Raw genomic sequence first — 14,675 nt, 5'->3', positions numbered from 1 at the left:
CAGTAATTAAGGCCCAGAAACCAAGGATCCAACAGGTTCTCCTCCGGGGTAGAGGGAGAATGCCAGAGATATGAAAGGCATTCCTATGATCTAGGGCCTTTCTTATCTTTCCACGATTAACTTCCCCCTTTCTTATTTTATGAGTAGAAATTATTTGTTTTAATTCTAGCCCAATCCTTACGGTAACTTAGACTTGAAGCAAAGTGAATTCTGCCTGCTACACAATAGCTCAATAATTCCCCAAATCTCAGAATCTTCTGGAGAGCTCGTTAAAAGCACAGTCTCAGGCCTCTCTCCAGATCTGCTGAGTCAGAATGTGGGGAACAAGCTTGAGAAATCTGTGTTTTTAACAAGCTTACCCGGTAATTCTGGTAACTTCTATGTTTGAGAATCCATTCTTACCTAATTAATAAAGGTCTGAATTGGCTTCATTTGTATGTAAGGCTCGTGTCCATAAAATAGATCCTTCAGACACCACACAACTGACCTCTGGGATGTGGGGTGTGGACAGAAGCCACAGAAAATGTAGGGATCCGGGGAGTACAGACACCAGCAGGGTTGGAACCCACCTATTTCATACGTTCTGCCCACATCTTTATGGCTTCTTGGAAATTGTTAGTGGCAATCCGATAGATTAGCAGTAAGCAAACTTAACATTTTGTTTATGGCCATAACTCAAAAAATGCTATTGGTTCTAACTAAATGTCTGTTTTTACGTTCTGTCATTTCCAGGCATGAAAGTAACTTGAACAAATCCCAAGGCATAAGGAAATGGGCCTCATTCTCTAGAACTCTGCGGCATTGGAAATGAAGCTAAGCAGACTTTATTACATCCTACAATTCTGCAACCTTTTGCGAAGCATTTTATTACACTTGTGGAAGCCATCGGGGTTACGTTTCAATCACGATGACTGACAGGCTAACTTCAATAATAACAGCATCGACAGCCCTTCCACACTTCCTGGGCTATGTACTTAGAATAGAACCTTTTCTAAATTGTCCCTTGGCCTGGATGGAAATAAAACGGTAGTTAAAATATTTATCTGGTGTGTTGGGTAACTTAAAAATTGATATTTGGGGGCCTCTGAAAGACACAACTGAGGAAGTCAATCTTTCAGAACTACCGTGCTTCCTATAACCAACGGTTTGTTAAAGCTGAGATAAAATTTAGTTTCCATTTTTGGTAGCAAACAAAACAGAACAAGAAATGCATAGTTTTTCCTCGGCTGTATTCTCCTGCCTTGGGTGCAGAGAGGCAGAGCTGAAAGAGCTTAAGATGGCAAAAATGGGCTTCAAGAAACTAATAATCAGGTAATGAAGTGATCAGACACCTCGGACTGGGCCATTTGAGTGGTAGGAATGTAACTAAAGGGAATGGAGAAGCTCTTGATGTTGGTTGAGGAAGCATGCCCCTTGCTGGGAATAGTCAAAAAAAATTTTTTTTCTGGAATAGTCAATTTCTATAAGGAAGGATGACAAAAGTAGGTTCTTTTTCTTCTCTGGTATATTAATAAAAGGGGGGAGTTGAGTTTATAGAGAAAAATAAAACATATCAATGGCACTGTGATAAAGAACCACAAAAACCCTCCCTAAGAATCTCTGTTGCCTTATGGGCTATTCCCTGACCTCAACACCATCATCGACGTAAGGCATATTAGTTTCCTGTGAGTGCTGCAACAAATTACTGCAAACTGGGTGGTGCCAAATGAGAGAAATGTGTCCCCTCACAGTTTTGGAGGTCAGAAGTCCAAAGTCCAGGGAGGCCCTGCTCCCTCCAGAGGTTCTGGAGGAAATCTCTCCTAGCTGCTTGTGGTTGTCAAGAAAACCTTGGATTTTCTTGACAAAATCCCACTCTCTGCCTCTGTCTTCACCTTCCCCCTCTTCTGTGTGTCTCCTCTATGTATCTCTTCAAAAGAGACTTGTCACTGGATTAAGGGCACACCCAAATAATCCAGAATGATGTTCTCATGGTCTTAATGTCCTTGACTTAATTACATCTACAAAGGCCCTTTTCCAAATTAGAAAACATTTAGATGTTCCCGGGATTTGACTTGGATGTATCTTGGGGGAGGAGGGCACCATCCAAACCACTCTCTAGGACATTTGATGTTTGACAATTTCTGATCTAGTATAAGCCAATAAACTGAGTATGGCAATCACCTCTTCTTTCAAATCTTCTTCTATGTCTTTGCTAAAGTCCTATTGGTTGACAATAGTTTGGCAAATGCCTTCTTGAGACCCCAAAGCCTCTTATTCCCAAGAACTGTTTGAGAGGCTTCTTTCTTAGCTAAAAGGAAAAAGCACCGCAATATGAGTAGGATGTGTTCAGGAGAAAAAACACCAGTGAGGGAAGATGGCAAGTACTGGTGATTTCCCCCAGCTCAAGGGTGGCTGATTTGTGGTTAAAGTACTGATTTTTCTTATCCCCAGAAGGTCAGACACCAATTCCATCTCCATTTTAATAGCAGATGTCACCAGAAGACCCAGCCAATGCCATGGGGGCTAATTCCACATGTTACTCAATGGCTTTCCAAGAAGTGAAGGAATAGTCTCTGATGAAACAGTTGTGTGATACTGCAAACCGACCAGCAGCTGCGGTTTCCATTTTGTCTGTCCAACTGAAATTCTAGAGGAGCCTCATTTCTGCCCTTCCTCCCATGCGTTTCCTCAGCTTAACATCTTCCTATAACTCTGCCATGGTTTGGAGACTGTGGAGGTTGTGGAGGCTGGGGGTACAGAAGGCCAGGCCTGAAGCTCTACTTCCATGCCAGCCCCGTGAACCCAGGCCTGATGGGAGGCCTGATAACCCAATAAGTACTGTTTATAGTGCCTTTTAAGAGATGTTTCTAGAACTAACAAATCCTACTGATACCAATATGGGAAAAGTAACTATTACTCCATTTGCTAAAGTGGGTCTGGTCTGTATAGAGAAAAATCAGAAGAAAAGACAGTATCCCTAGAAGTCTTTTTCTTTCTCATTTCTTCTTGGACACAATACCCACTAGGTGGTTTCGGGTTTGCCCAAGAGCTGGGCAGTTCCTAATGTTACGATAAACAATAGATAACTATATGTATACGGGCATCCATTCCATCATGCTTATCAGACAAGAGCACAGCAACCAGTCTCTGTATTGACAGCATTCTGAAGGAAGATGTCCCCTATGTATCTGTATGTGCTCCCTTTTCAAACTCCAGGCCCATTCCTTATCTTTATTTTCTATCTATAATCAAATTCCAAATGGCAAAAGAGAAGGATACTCTATTTTTGGCAAAGAACTGGAAAGAAACTTTTCCCATGATTATCTCTACCACAGCTGACCCAAAGTTATACAACAATTCTTCTCAAACCCCATCAATTCTTTCAGATGGTATGAAGGAGCTGTGTGTCTCATGAAACAGAAACCTCTCCCATCCAGCCCTCTCTGTATCGAAGCTTGAGACTAAGTCTGGGGATGTACCTACTTCTTTCAGGAGCTATAGCTATGGAGTATAACTGAACAACAGGCTGGTCAAAGAAGGAAATGAAATTTTGTTGTGTTTTTATTGTAGATACATTTGCAAATATTATTTTGTTTAATCCATACAAGATCCCTAAAAATAAATATATGGAGATTTAGGTTCAGAAAAGTTAGGGAACTTGATCAAGTTTACAAAGTTGATAATGGGTGGATTGGGGATCAACTCAGGTCTTATTCCCAAAAGCCTGTCCCTTTTGGAGAATAATCAATAATGAAGGGCTCTCAGCAAATTTAATAAATATCATTTCCAATTTCTCTCCTGAACTATCAAGTTGGTAGGTTCGTCCTTTGTATTGATGTTCAAAGGGAAAGGGAAAGGGATAGTTAAGGGAAGGCAGGGAATATTTGGGCATTCTCAAGGTGAGAGCATCCCTTTAATCATGTAAATGAAAGCAACTCATGACATTTCTATAACTTAAAAACATATAGGAAGAGTATTACCAAAAATGCTTCCTCTGACTCTGATGCAAATGTGTTAACCAAAAGATTAATGATCACTTATCCTGGATATAGAACAATGTAAAATCATTAACATGTAATTACTTAGTTACCGGGATTGAAAACCCATCAGTCCCACTTGGAATAACCACCACTAAAAACTCTCAAACATGGCCACATATCTGTAGTGCATTTCGGTCCTGCAAACATCTTGACCATCTCTACCGTACATCAAATTGAAGGCTATAGTTTTAGCAGCCAAAACTGAGATGGCTCCTGAGGTGTCGCTGGGAAGGGGAGTAACCAGGGATTGCAGAGGGAAGAGGAATGGGAAGAGCAGATCTAGTTTCAGCAAGAATACAGGTCCAATTCTAGGTACCTAGAAGATGGTTTTCTGAATTCCATCCTCTTCTTCTTCTTCTCCACCACCTCATCATGGGATACTATTTGCAGGGTCTCTCTGTACCAAGCATTATGCCAGGCATTTTCAAAACACTATTTCATATAAGCCTCAAAAACAACAACAACAAGAAACCTTAACCCATTTTCCTTCTTTCGTTCCTTCCTTTCTTTTAAACAGATATTTATCCAACAACTACTATATGCCAAGTATTGCATATATTGGGTGCCCCTGCTACAGCGCTGAGCAAAAACATCCAGAAATAACTATTATTCTCTTTCCGTAGATGAGGAACCAGCAGTTCAGAGTTTGTGAGTTGCTTAAGGTCATGCACTAGTAAGAACACATATATGCGACCTAAAGCCTGGAGCTCTTTCCTCTAAGCCAAGCTTTTTCTCAGAATACAGTGTAAGAGGGAACAGTTGATGCGCTATGGCTAACTCCTGGTTTTCCCCACAAACAAAGGCAAAAAACAAAAAACAAAAAAACAAAACAAAACCCACACACACCTATATATTCCAGATCAAAATTATCTGGGGAAAAACAATATACTAAGGTTCAATCTTTGTCTAGGAGCATTTATTAAGTACCTTCTGTGTGTCCATTCTAGGGAAGACTTCTAAAAGCAAGTGAAGCTTTCTTGTGCTCTTTATGTCACCCTGAAAATGTCCCACTGTTCTCTCATATTTCTGTAATAAAGCAGCACTTTGGTCACTCTCTGAGCATTCTGCCTAGTCACCCTGGCCAGGGTGCCTACCTCTCTATCTTGTGCCATTCCTAAGGAAGAATCTGAACTAATACTTTCAGATTCCCAATGAGCTCCAGGCTGCTGGTTCAATGTCATACTTTAGTAAGCAGTCTTCCCATCCAGGTTGCTCAGCTTTCCTTGCTAAAAAAAAAAATAGGCCCAAATAAATAAGTCCTTGACTCTGAGAGACAGCCTCAAGCAAGAGTTCTTTATAAATATCACTGGCAGGGCTTGTTAAAACTTATTGTAAGGCCCTACCTCCAGAGTTTCTGATTCTGTAGCTCTGGAGTGGGCCCTGATATGTTCCCGGGTGATCCTGACACGGGTGTGGCAGGGTCCACACTTTGAAAACCACTGGCTTGAAGGGATGATTTTTTTTTTTTTTTTTTTTTTTTTGGTACTGTAAGTAAACAGAATTTGTTTCCAGTACAGAATCCAGCTCGCTTTCCAGGCCCTGAATTTAACATATCTTAGTCGAGAGGTAATGAACTGCAAGTTAAATCCAATCGGTCCACTCAAGCATCTCCGGTAGGTTTCTGGAGTTATTTAACACCACAGAAGACTTCTTGTCTGGGCTAATTAAGTGATTAGTTTAGATCGATAGAGGAACAGAGGGAAAGTGGGGCAGCTATAGCTCACTACCAACTTAATAAGATGGTGCTAACTTCAGCCACGAGAAGCAACATGGGTTGAAAATTGGACTTAGCTGCTGAAGACATCAATGTTTCTATAGTAGGAGAAAAGGAGCTCATGCGTGCTATCGGTGGAATATGGTTGTTCAAAAGGACTCTTACAAATGGAGTGACTTTCTTTGGCCCTGGTCGGCAAACAACTCCACCAGAAGGCAGAGGTATCATTTTGAATGTCTGACATTCATATCTGCTTCTCACAACCATGGCTATCAAGCATTGCCAATGACTTGGTGTATAGACAGGCATTTCCCTCAAAAACCTCATTGTGGTTGTGCTCCCAGTCAAAATTAAGTAAGGTATGAAAGCCATATACCTATAGCTTTAGAAGTTTGCATTACCTTACCTATCTTATATTTCCAGGAAAAGAGAATGGTAGGAAGCCTGCATTGATTATGCAACAGCTATGTACCTTTTGAGGCAGATGGTACCAGTCTGATTTTACCAACAAGGGAAATGAGGCTCCAAGAGGATGTTACCCAAGGGGGTGGCAATGATGATGACAATAATAATAGCACCTTACATTTATTGGGCATTTACCACGAGATAATGTTTCAGGCATTTTTTTCTAGGTACTCTATATTGTTATTCCAATCAATCTGCTTAACACCCTACGAGTAAGTCTATTCTTATTATCCCATTTTACAGATAGGAAAATTGCAGCACAAGGATGTGTGCCTTGCCCATGGTTACCCAGTTAGTAAGTGTCCGAGCTCAGCGTTGAACCCCAGTGGAATCCAGAATCTCTAATGATACACTGCTGACTGAGATATAAACCCCAGGACACCAGACTCTGAAGTCCCCTCTCTTTGCTGCCCTGACTCTTCTGGGGATGGAGCCCAGGGGAAGTCTTTCACTCACAACCAAAGACTAGAGCTAAAATATCCCCTGGCTCTGTCTCTTTATTCCTTTGGAGAGCTTGTCCTTTTGTGTTCAGACAGCCCCTCACAGACTGATAGATGGGACCATCTGACTCTATGAGAAGGTGGCTCCACCTTGGAAGTAAACCCTCAAGAGGGAAAGTATGTCACTGCTCCCAGCACAATTTCCCCCAAACTTTAGCTCTTGGCAACCTTCCCAGCCTTCAATATGTTTGTCATGATGACATGCCGGTGTTATTAACATATCTCATTTTACTTAACTCTCTTTTTACTTACGTTTGTTCAAGAAAACGTAAAATTACTGCAGTAAATGGAAAAGCACTATCCCTTGCCATACACAGACGCTAACCATAAGGATGAATACAAGGCTATTAAATTCTAGTAGGTCCTGTGAGCTGCTGAAAGTCCTGCCTCTGAGGCCTGCCTTCTCACTTTATTATAAAGGGGCATTAGCAAGCGGTAGAGAGGTGTTAAAATACACTAGCACCAGACAGAGTCCTGCTCCTTGAGGACTGAAAGAGAAGTGGGAAGGGAACAACTTCTCACCTTACGATTTAATGGGTTTTTTGGCTATTTTGTCCACGGGCCTCCAAAACTCCACCCCTGCCCCAGCAGTGCTATGCTTCCCACTGGTGGCAATGCAGACCCAGCTCTGTGGGTGCCCTGGAGAGTGCCCTGGCTGTTGCCCTAGAGCCACACTGAGCCTCCCCTAATGCTTTCTAATCAACAGGCACATCTTGAAAGGGGGAAAAACTATCTCAGGTTCAGGTGCCTCAGGGAAACAGGCAAAAATCAAGGAGAGGAAAATGATTACACTGTGAAAGCAGCAGACGGAACTTGCAGCGGTAATAGTGATCATTGAGGAGTTTTCCTTTTGAACAGAAATGCCTTTGATAGTGCCTTCCTCCATTCTTCCATTATTCTGCAGCAAGAATGAATAGGCAGGAAGAAACAAATGGCACTTTTGTGTTTTACCAACATTTGCCATAGAAGGAAAGGGATGGCCCAATTTCAAGGTGGAAAATCTAGAACTCCATAACTATAGCCATCTTAAAAAAAATAGAGAAAAGGGAAGGGGAAGAAAGGAGAAGTAATTCCAACAAAAAGAATTTGGCAATGCACCCCACAACCCCAACCCCAAGGATCCTGGAACATTCACAGTCTTAAGTAATCTGAGAAATTCACTGCGTTCTCCTCTACCCATTCTTCCAACCCGAGCTTCTTTCCTCTGTCTGGTAGAGCCCCTTTTTGCTAATGTAAGTAGAGCTGATGGTAATAAGCCATTGTATTGTATAGCCATTTTTTGTAAGAAAAAGCAAACCCAACAAAACTGTCTTTCCATAAAGTATATGAAGCATAGAAACACCCCACTTAACAAGGGTCTTTGTAAATGATGGTGGTGGGGGTGGTAGAGACCACTTTCCATGGAGAAAATATGGTGCTTTACTTCTACCAGTTAATCTCCGCAACAACCCAGGAGCGTGAATCCTATTATTCTTCCCATTTTACAGACTAGGAAATGAGGCCGGAGAAGTTAAATAACTTGCCTGAGAATACAGAGTTAGTTAAGTGACAGGACCAGGCTCACATCCATGTTTGTTTTACACCAAAACTCTTGGTCTTAACTACTAAGCTCTGTTGATTCCCTGATGGAAATGTTCATTATCATTTCCTTATAACTATATACAATTAATTTTACATAATCAAGGCCAACAGAGAAACTAATAGAAACCAAGGCTCTATTGAACCAACGCCAGTTTGCAGAAGATATAGGGCCTGGATAGTTTTCTCATATTAAAATCTTACTTATCCTTCCTGTATATCACAGATGAAGTATATCCTGTATATCACAGATGAAGGTCAAGTCAGAGTAGCTGAGATTAAATGAGCACATATTACTTGCCAGATCTTATGTTAAATGCCTCCCATATAGTTCTCACTCTTAATTCTCACCATCTTGTGAGATAGGTGTTGCTTAGGAGAAAACTGAGGCTTAGAGATGTTCATTAACAGGCTCAGAGTTGTTCAAGGTCACTCAGCCTGTATGGGGCACAGCCAGATGTTGAATGCAGCCATCTCTCTGCAGACTGCAGAACCCACACTAGATCTGGTATAGCAAGAAGATCTAGGAGCACATGAGTTAGAGACACTGTACTTTCCTCTTCCAAGATTACAGTGATAGATGAAAGGAACTCATGAACATGTCCTGGGGATTTAATATCTATGAGGCTTTTTTTTTCTAGGCAAGTCATCTAGATAGAGCTAAGACTAGCTAGAGATGAGATCTTCATAAGATTTCCATGCTTCCTGCACTGCTGAATGAAAAAGAGAATACTGTCTTCTTTTAGCATTCCAGGGAGGCTGTCTCCAGGAAGCCTGGAGAGTAGGGGGATCCAACAGCCTTCCTGAGTAAGTGTTCTGGAAACTCTATAAAATATCTACCCTATGTATTTTGTATTTCCTGGTCTAGCTTCAGTATACAAACTTGAATTACAATTTATTACTTAATTGTGCAGAACAAGAAGCTGTTAGCCCTAAAATTTTTCTCAACTAGAATGTCCACAAGATTTAGAAGGAACTTGCCAAAGAAAAGCAGCCTAGAGCCTTTCCCTGGGAATCTCTTGCAGTTGGTCTGGGATGGGGCCCAGCAAACTATATCACAGCAAAAAAAGTCCAGGAGATTCTTCTGCAGGTTTTCAGTAAGTACAGATTAAATCCCAAACTCAGAGACTTCCTCCTGCAGCAAAACTTCTTTGACCACCCTGACCTGATTCTGTACCTCAGAGATGCTATTGCCATTGGGGCCTTCTAATTTTTTCCATCTATTTCATGAATAAATGAGTTAGAGATACAGGGAGAGAAAGAAGGGGGCAGGAAGGAAAGATGAACGACATGTGTGTGTGCTGTCTAAATTCTCATGACATGTTTGAGCTTCCTGGATCCAGCTATACCTGAAACCAAAAGACCCCCTAGACTTTTAGTTTTGTGAGCTAATAAATGACTTTTGGGATTTAAGCTACTAAGCAAGTGATAGGAGAGAAAAGAATGAATTATTTTTTTTGCTTGTCCTGAAAAAGAAAATAGATAATGTGCATAATACTATTGTTAAATGAAAGTTCTGAAACCCATTCACCCTGCCTGTGTGAGGCTGAGCCAGGACCTAGCCTGTCTGGCCCTTTGGGTTCTCATCACCACCATCACCATTATTTCAATCTAATTCTGTGGTTTAATTGCCCCCAGGGTTCTACGCCCCAGGGAGCTGTAAGTAAATAGCTGACGACTGTATCTCCTCTAAGATGATCATATCAGAAAAACAGATATGAAAACAGAAATTGTGTCATGTCACCATGTTTGTGTTTCCAGGATCAGCAGCTGATTGACAGGAAACACGGCTGAAGCCAATTCTAAAGTGTCTCACTGGTTTGAGTTTTCATGCCAGAGGCTATGGAGAAAAAAGGAAGCAAGTCAATGGAACCAGATGCCTTATTGTAGCCCTGTAGCTTTTTACTGCAGATTAGAACTGGGAATCCTGCAGGGGTCTCTTTACAAGTGTAAAACAGTGAGGGGCTCTTTGTGTCTCTTACCATTTCTAAAAAGCTTTTTAAAAATGTCTTGCTTTCCTCCTTTGTGCTTTAATATTAGACCCCATGTTCCCTGGGATCTTAGGGGCCTGAATTCCCGTTGTAAGCTGACTTTTGTTCCCTGATGCCAAATTGTTATTTTGGAGACAGAAGCAGGATTGAAAGCTGGTCTCTGGCCCCTGAACATTCCCTGCCTGCTCTGGGGAGGCTCCAAGACTGCAGAAAGACCTAGACTGACTCTCCCTGGAGTCAGGATCAGGGTCAGCAGAGCATCTTCCAAAGTGGTAGGGCCATCAGTCCATTGGCTCTCCCAGTGCCATGCTCTGTGCTCCATGCTTCATACTCATTCTCTCATTTGATTTTCTCAATTACCCTCTTAGGTTGTCCTTCAGCCCATTTAACAGAGGAGGAAAACCAAACTCATTAAGTGATTTCTCACTTAATCAACATTAAGTGATTACTCCAACATAACATAGTGAGTAAGTGGCAGAGACTGAATGTTGAGCCAGGCTCTATGGGACTCCAAATATCAAGATCATCACCAAAGATCCTGGAAGAATAAAAAGGAGCAAGCATTTAGGAATAGGGGTCAGCAAACTATGAGGCACAGGCTGAGTCTGTGCAAAAAAATTTACAAAATAATTTTGTAATTTTTTACAAAAAAATTTTAGTAGAACATGGCCACACCCATACATATTATCTATGGTTCATTCTCTCTACACCAGAGGTAAGTTATAACTAAAAACTCATAGCCAACAGAGCCAAAAATACAAACTCTGTGCCCTTATAGGAAAGTGTTTGTCAACCCTTGGTTTGTGACATTGAACATGGCAACCATTCTGACTCAAGAATCATTTCCTCTTGTTCTCTGTGTTCTCTATTTTTCTCATTTGAGATCTGGGCATTTAAGGGGCAGTGTCCTTAGTGAAGCAGCATTGAAGATGGAGTGAAGTATTACATTTCAAGCTCCTAGCATGGTGTTCGGTGCTTAGTAAGTACTCAAGGAAACATAGCCAGCTACCTGCCCAACAAGATTGTAGAATACCCCAGTGCAGTGGCAGAATGTACTAATTCCCATGAAATGACAAAGGACATGACTGAAAACTTGGTTGTGGGATGGACAGTGAGGACTCCAGCAAGCCCTCAAGCCAGTCTCTCTGGAAGACTTGAGGCTCTAGTAACCAGCCTCACAACGGCAGCCCCAGCCCCTTCTCAGATCCTTCAGAGGGCCTGGTTTCTGGAGTTGGACTCTGAGGAAGAATGCCTAAGAATCAACGTCAACCAAACTTGTTCTTCATAGAGGACATTGTTTTTGTTTTCCTCCTTTCAGCCTGACATGAAAGATGGCAGTAAAAGAAAAATTAAATGGCTCACCCAGGAGTCTATTATCTCATTGATATATCAGTGATTCACAAGCATAACTCCTCTTAACACCAACAGGAACAAAGCAAATAGATAATTTTCTTCCTTGCAAAGGTCAAAGTAAGTTTGTTTATCTTCCATATTTTAAAGTTATCAGTGATGCTTAAACTTAGGTCTGAGATGAGTGGGATATGCTGAATGCACTTTTATGCTAGCTTCCATTTCTTCTTCTTAAAACATTAAGACTGTCTTAAAAGAAACCACAGGGTTCCAGCTGGCCTCATTGGAACCCACACAGGGGCTCTTTGTGATTATGCTAATAAGTAATCACAGTGATACTTCTCTTAGCAAAGCCCAGGGTTTTATCCCACTGAAAATTATCTCACATTAATACCACGCAGGCACAATACAGCATTGGAGATAGCCCCGAGTTACAGAGAATAAACTCACTCTATGAGTGCATTCTCTTCCCCAACACCATCACCTGTTAGTTTTGTACACCAAGTTGTTCTAGCCAAGAGGAGAAATTGTGAGCTCTGTGATATATTGAATGCTTAACTCAACTTCATTAACTAGAACTAAATGCTAACATGCATGGTACCAGCTTCCAGCACAAATTAGCATCCATAATAAAGCATATAATTAGCCACATACTCAAATGATTTCCATGATGAATAAGCCCCCAAGAGCCCCCAGCTGCTCTTTGATTTTCGTGAGATGGGTCTGTGGTAGCAGCCTGGTTCCCACTAACCTATTGTCCATCAGCCAAATGAGCATCTGAATTGACAAGGTCTGGACAAACTCATCCAAAGTCAATAATGGAAGGGCAAGGAGAGTTCTCTGCTTTCCTGGCATAGGAAGGCTCACAGGGAGTTAAGCTCAAAGTCAGGGTAGAGGTGAAAATAAAATGCTGAGTTCTCCTGGCCACCTGCACTCAAGCCCTGGTCAGTGAACACCAAGAGACCTTAGTAAAATCAATATGAGCACTGATGTCTCCAGAAATGTCCATCTTCATCATAACCCCTGTGTCAGGGTGGTTGGTCATTTACAAAGGACTTGCAGATCTGCCATCCCCTCCAACCCTCATCTAGAGAGGGTAAAGGATTTGCCCTGAAGGGTAGCAGAATGTGCCACCTCAAAATAGGCCACTTTGGCATGTGAAGCCAAAAGCAATCAGGACCCAGCAAAGCAGGCAAAATTTTTTACCTCCCTCTTAAATGCCTACGAATTTTAGATAGGCGGCCAATGCTAAGAAGAGAGTCATTTCCAGAGAGAATGTCTTCCCCTGAGAGACTTAATATGCATTCACCTTCCTGTGAATTGCCTTCACCCGTTTAAAGCCTCAGACTCCTATCATTTTCCATAGTTCAGGATGGTATGTATATAAGCCTCATTGTCTGACTGTCTTTGAGTCTCCTATCTCTGTGGGGCTACCATAGGTACATACATAACTAAATTTGTTTTTCTCATGTTACTCTGTCTTTTTATTATGGGTGAGGGAGGTCTCAGTCAAGAACCTAGAAGAATAGTGGGAAAATTAATTCCCCTTCCCCTAGAGCCTAAAGATCCATTAGAAACAAAGATCGAAATTGAGCTTAAATCTCCAAATGTGACTCATTTTAGATCAAAAGTTCATTGAGCACTGATTTCATGCCATCCACTAAGTTAACATTTGGGGATCTCTCCTACACCAAAGCCATCACCTTGCTTAGTGCCTCTCTGGACTCATAGTCTGCCCCTCTATCACTCTACTTGTTTCTGGTTTTCCTCCTACACCATTGCCTTGGCCAAACCACCATCACCGCTGGTCTGACTTTGGGGATAGTCTCCCAGCCCCTTCTCCTGGCTTTCATGTTCTAATTTATCCTCCACATGAATCAAATTTCACTGAAAGGTATAAGTCATTTCCCACTTAAGACATTTTAATGGTTCCTACTAGACACAGAATAAAACCCAAATTCCAGTCTCCAGAATACAAGCTTCTCTAGGATCTTGCCTGTGCCCACCTCTCTGACACTTGTGTTCCTCTTTCCTAGCCAGGCTCCCCCTTTTATTAGACAGATTTTCTTTTTTCTTTCTCTCTCTCTCTCTCTCTCTCTCTCTTTTTTTTTTTTTTTTTGACAGATTTTTCCTTTTTTTATCATCTCAAATAAACCACATTCTCCCTTGCCACAGTGCCTTTTCATTTGCTATCTTCCTCTGTTTGGAATGTTCTTTTCCTGATTCCAGTCTTAGGTGATTTTCTCTCAAGGTTCAAGTCTCAGTTTAAATACTGCCTCCCCCAAGAGAGCTTCTGTGCACACAGTCTAGTGAGGCTCCTCCACAGTGCTGACATTGTTACCCTTTTACTTATTTTATTCCTTCTTATCACATCCAGAGAGCATCATATATGTTTACTCTGTCTCCATCACTAGAAAGGAAGGACGTTTCATGAGGGCAAGGAATGGACTGTCTTATTGATTCTATATGCATAGCAGTTAGCAAAGAGACACATAGTAAATCCTGAATAAGCATATTGTCATAGGATGAATGAATAAAGAACTAATAGCAGTACATCATTCTCATCCACTTTACCACAGTTGCCTCTGTACAGTAAGTAGGGCACCAGTTTGAAGCATGGGACTTAAAGGACAGAGTAAATGCTCAACTAAACTTAAAAAAAAAAGTTTTTAGAATAGTAAGTATTCCCATGTCTTTTCCCCAGGACTGAAAAGCTATACTAGCATACCCAAACTAAGTGATTTATTCATAAGGTGGACAAGCTCCTGGGTAGAGACATCCTATCACCATTCTTCATTTGCTAAGAAAACCTCAAGAATCCCTAATGCAATGGTCATACCAAGCCTAGAGGATGACAGAGGGAACATATGAAGGTATAAAAAGATGTGATCTTTATGGTAAAGGTAGTTCTAAAATCTGTGCATGGGCTTATCCAAAGGGCAGGCCATGTGTGACTATCCAGATCTATTTTGAGGAGTATCACCAGAGGTCCCACTCATGGACTCCTCATTGAATGAAATCCTTTCTAGGCTAACAGGAATCTGCAGAAATGGCTATT

General features: G+C 41.5%; 1 protein-coding gene and 1 long non-coding RNA gene across 17 annotated transcripts in view; one reads left to right on the top strand and one right to left on the bottom strand.

The window, feature by feature from the left end:
• Positions 1–1,040, top strand: part of FHIT (fragile histidine triad diadenosine triphosphatase) — a 1,435,937-nt gene extending 1,434,897 nt beyond the window's left edge. For all 15 annotated transcript variants that reach the window (XM_059390064.1, XM_059390066.1, XM_059390068.1 and 12 more), the window contains one exon: positions 733–1,040. The gene's annotated coding sequence lies outside the window, so the exon portion shown is untranslated. The remainder of the gene's footprint in view (positions 1–732) is intronic.
• LOC132011463 (uncharacterized) overlaps positions 1–14,675 on the bottom strand; it is a 169,558-nt gene that overhangs the window by 51,991 nt on the left and 102,892 nt on the right. The gene's annotated exons all lie outside the window — the stretch shown is intronic.

The sequence above is a fragment of the Mustela nigripes genome, chromosome 2, assembly GCF_022355385.1.
Source record: "Mustela nigripes isolate SB6536 chromosome 2, MUSNIG.SB6536, whole genome shotgun sequence".
Classification (NCBI taxonomy): domain Eukaryota; kingdom Metazoa; phylum Chordata; class Mammalia; order Carnivora; family Mustelidae; genus Mustela; species Mustela nigripes.
Note: the sequence above shows the minus strand (reverse complement) of the source record. Positions and strands in the feature narration are given on the sequence as shown.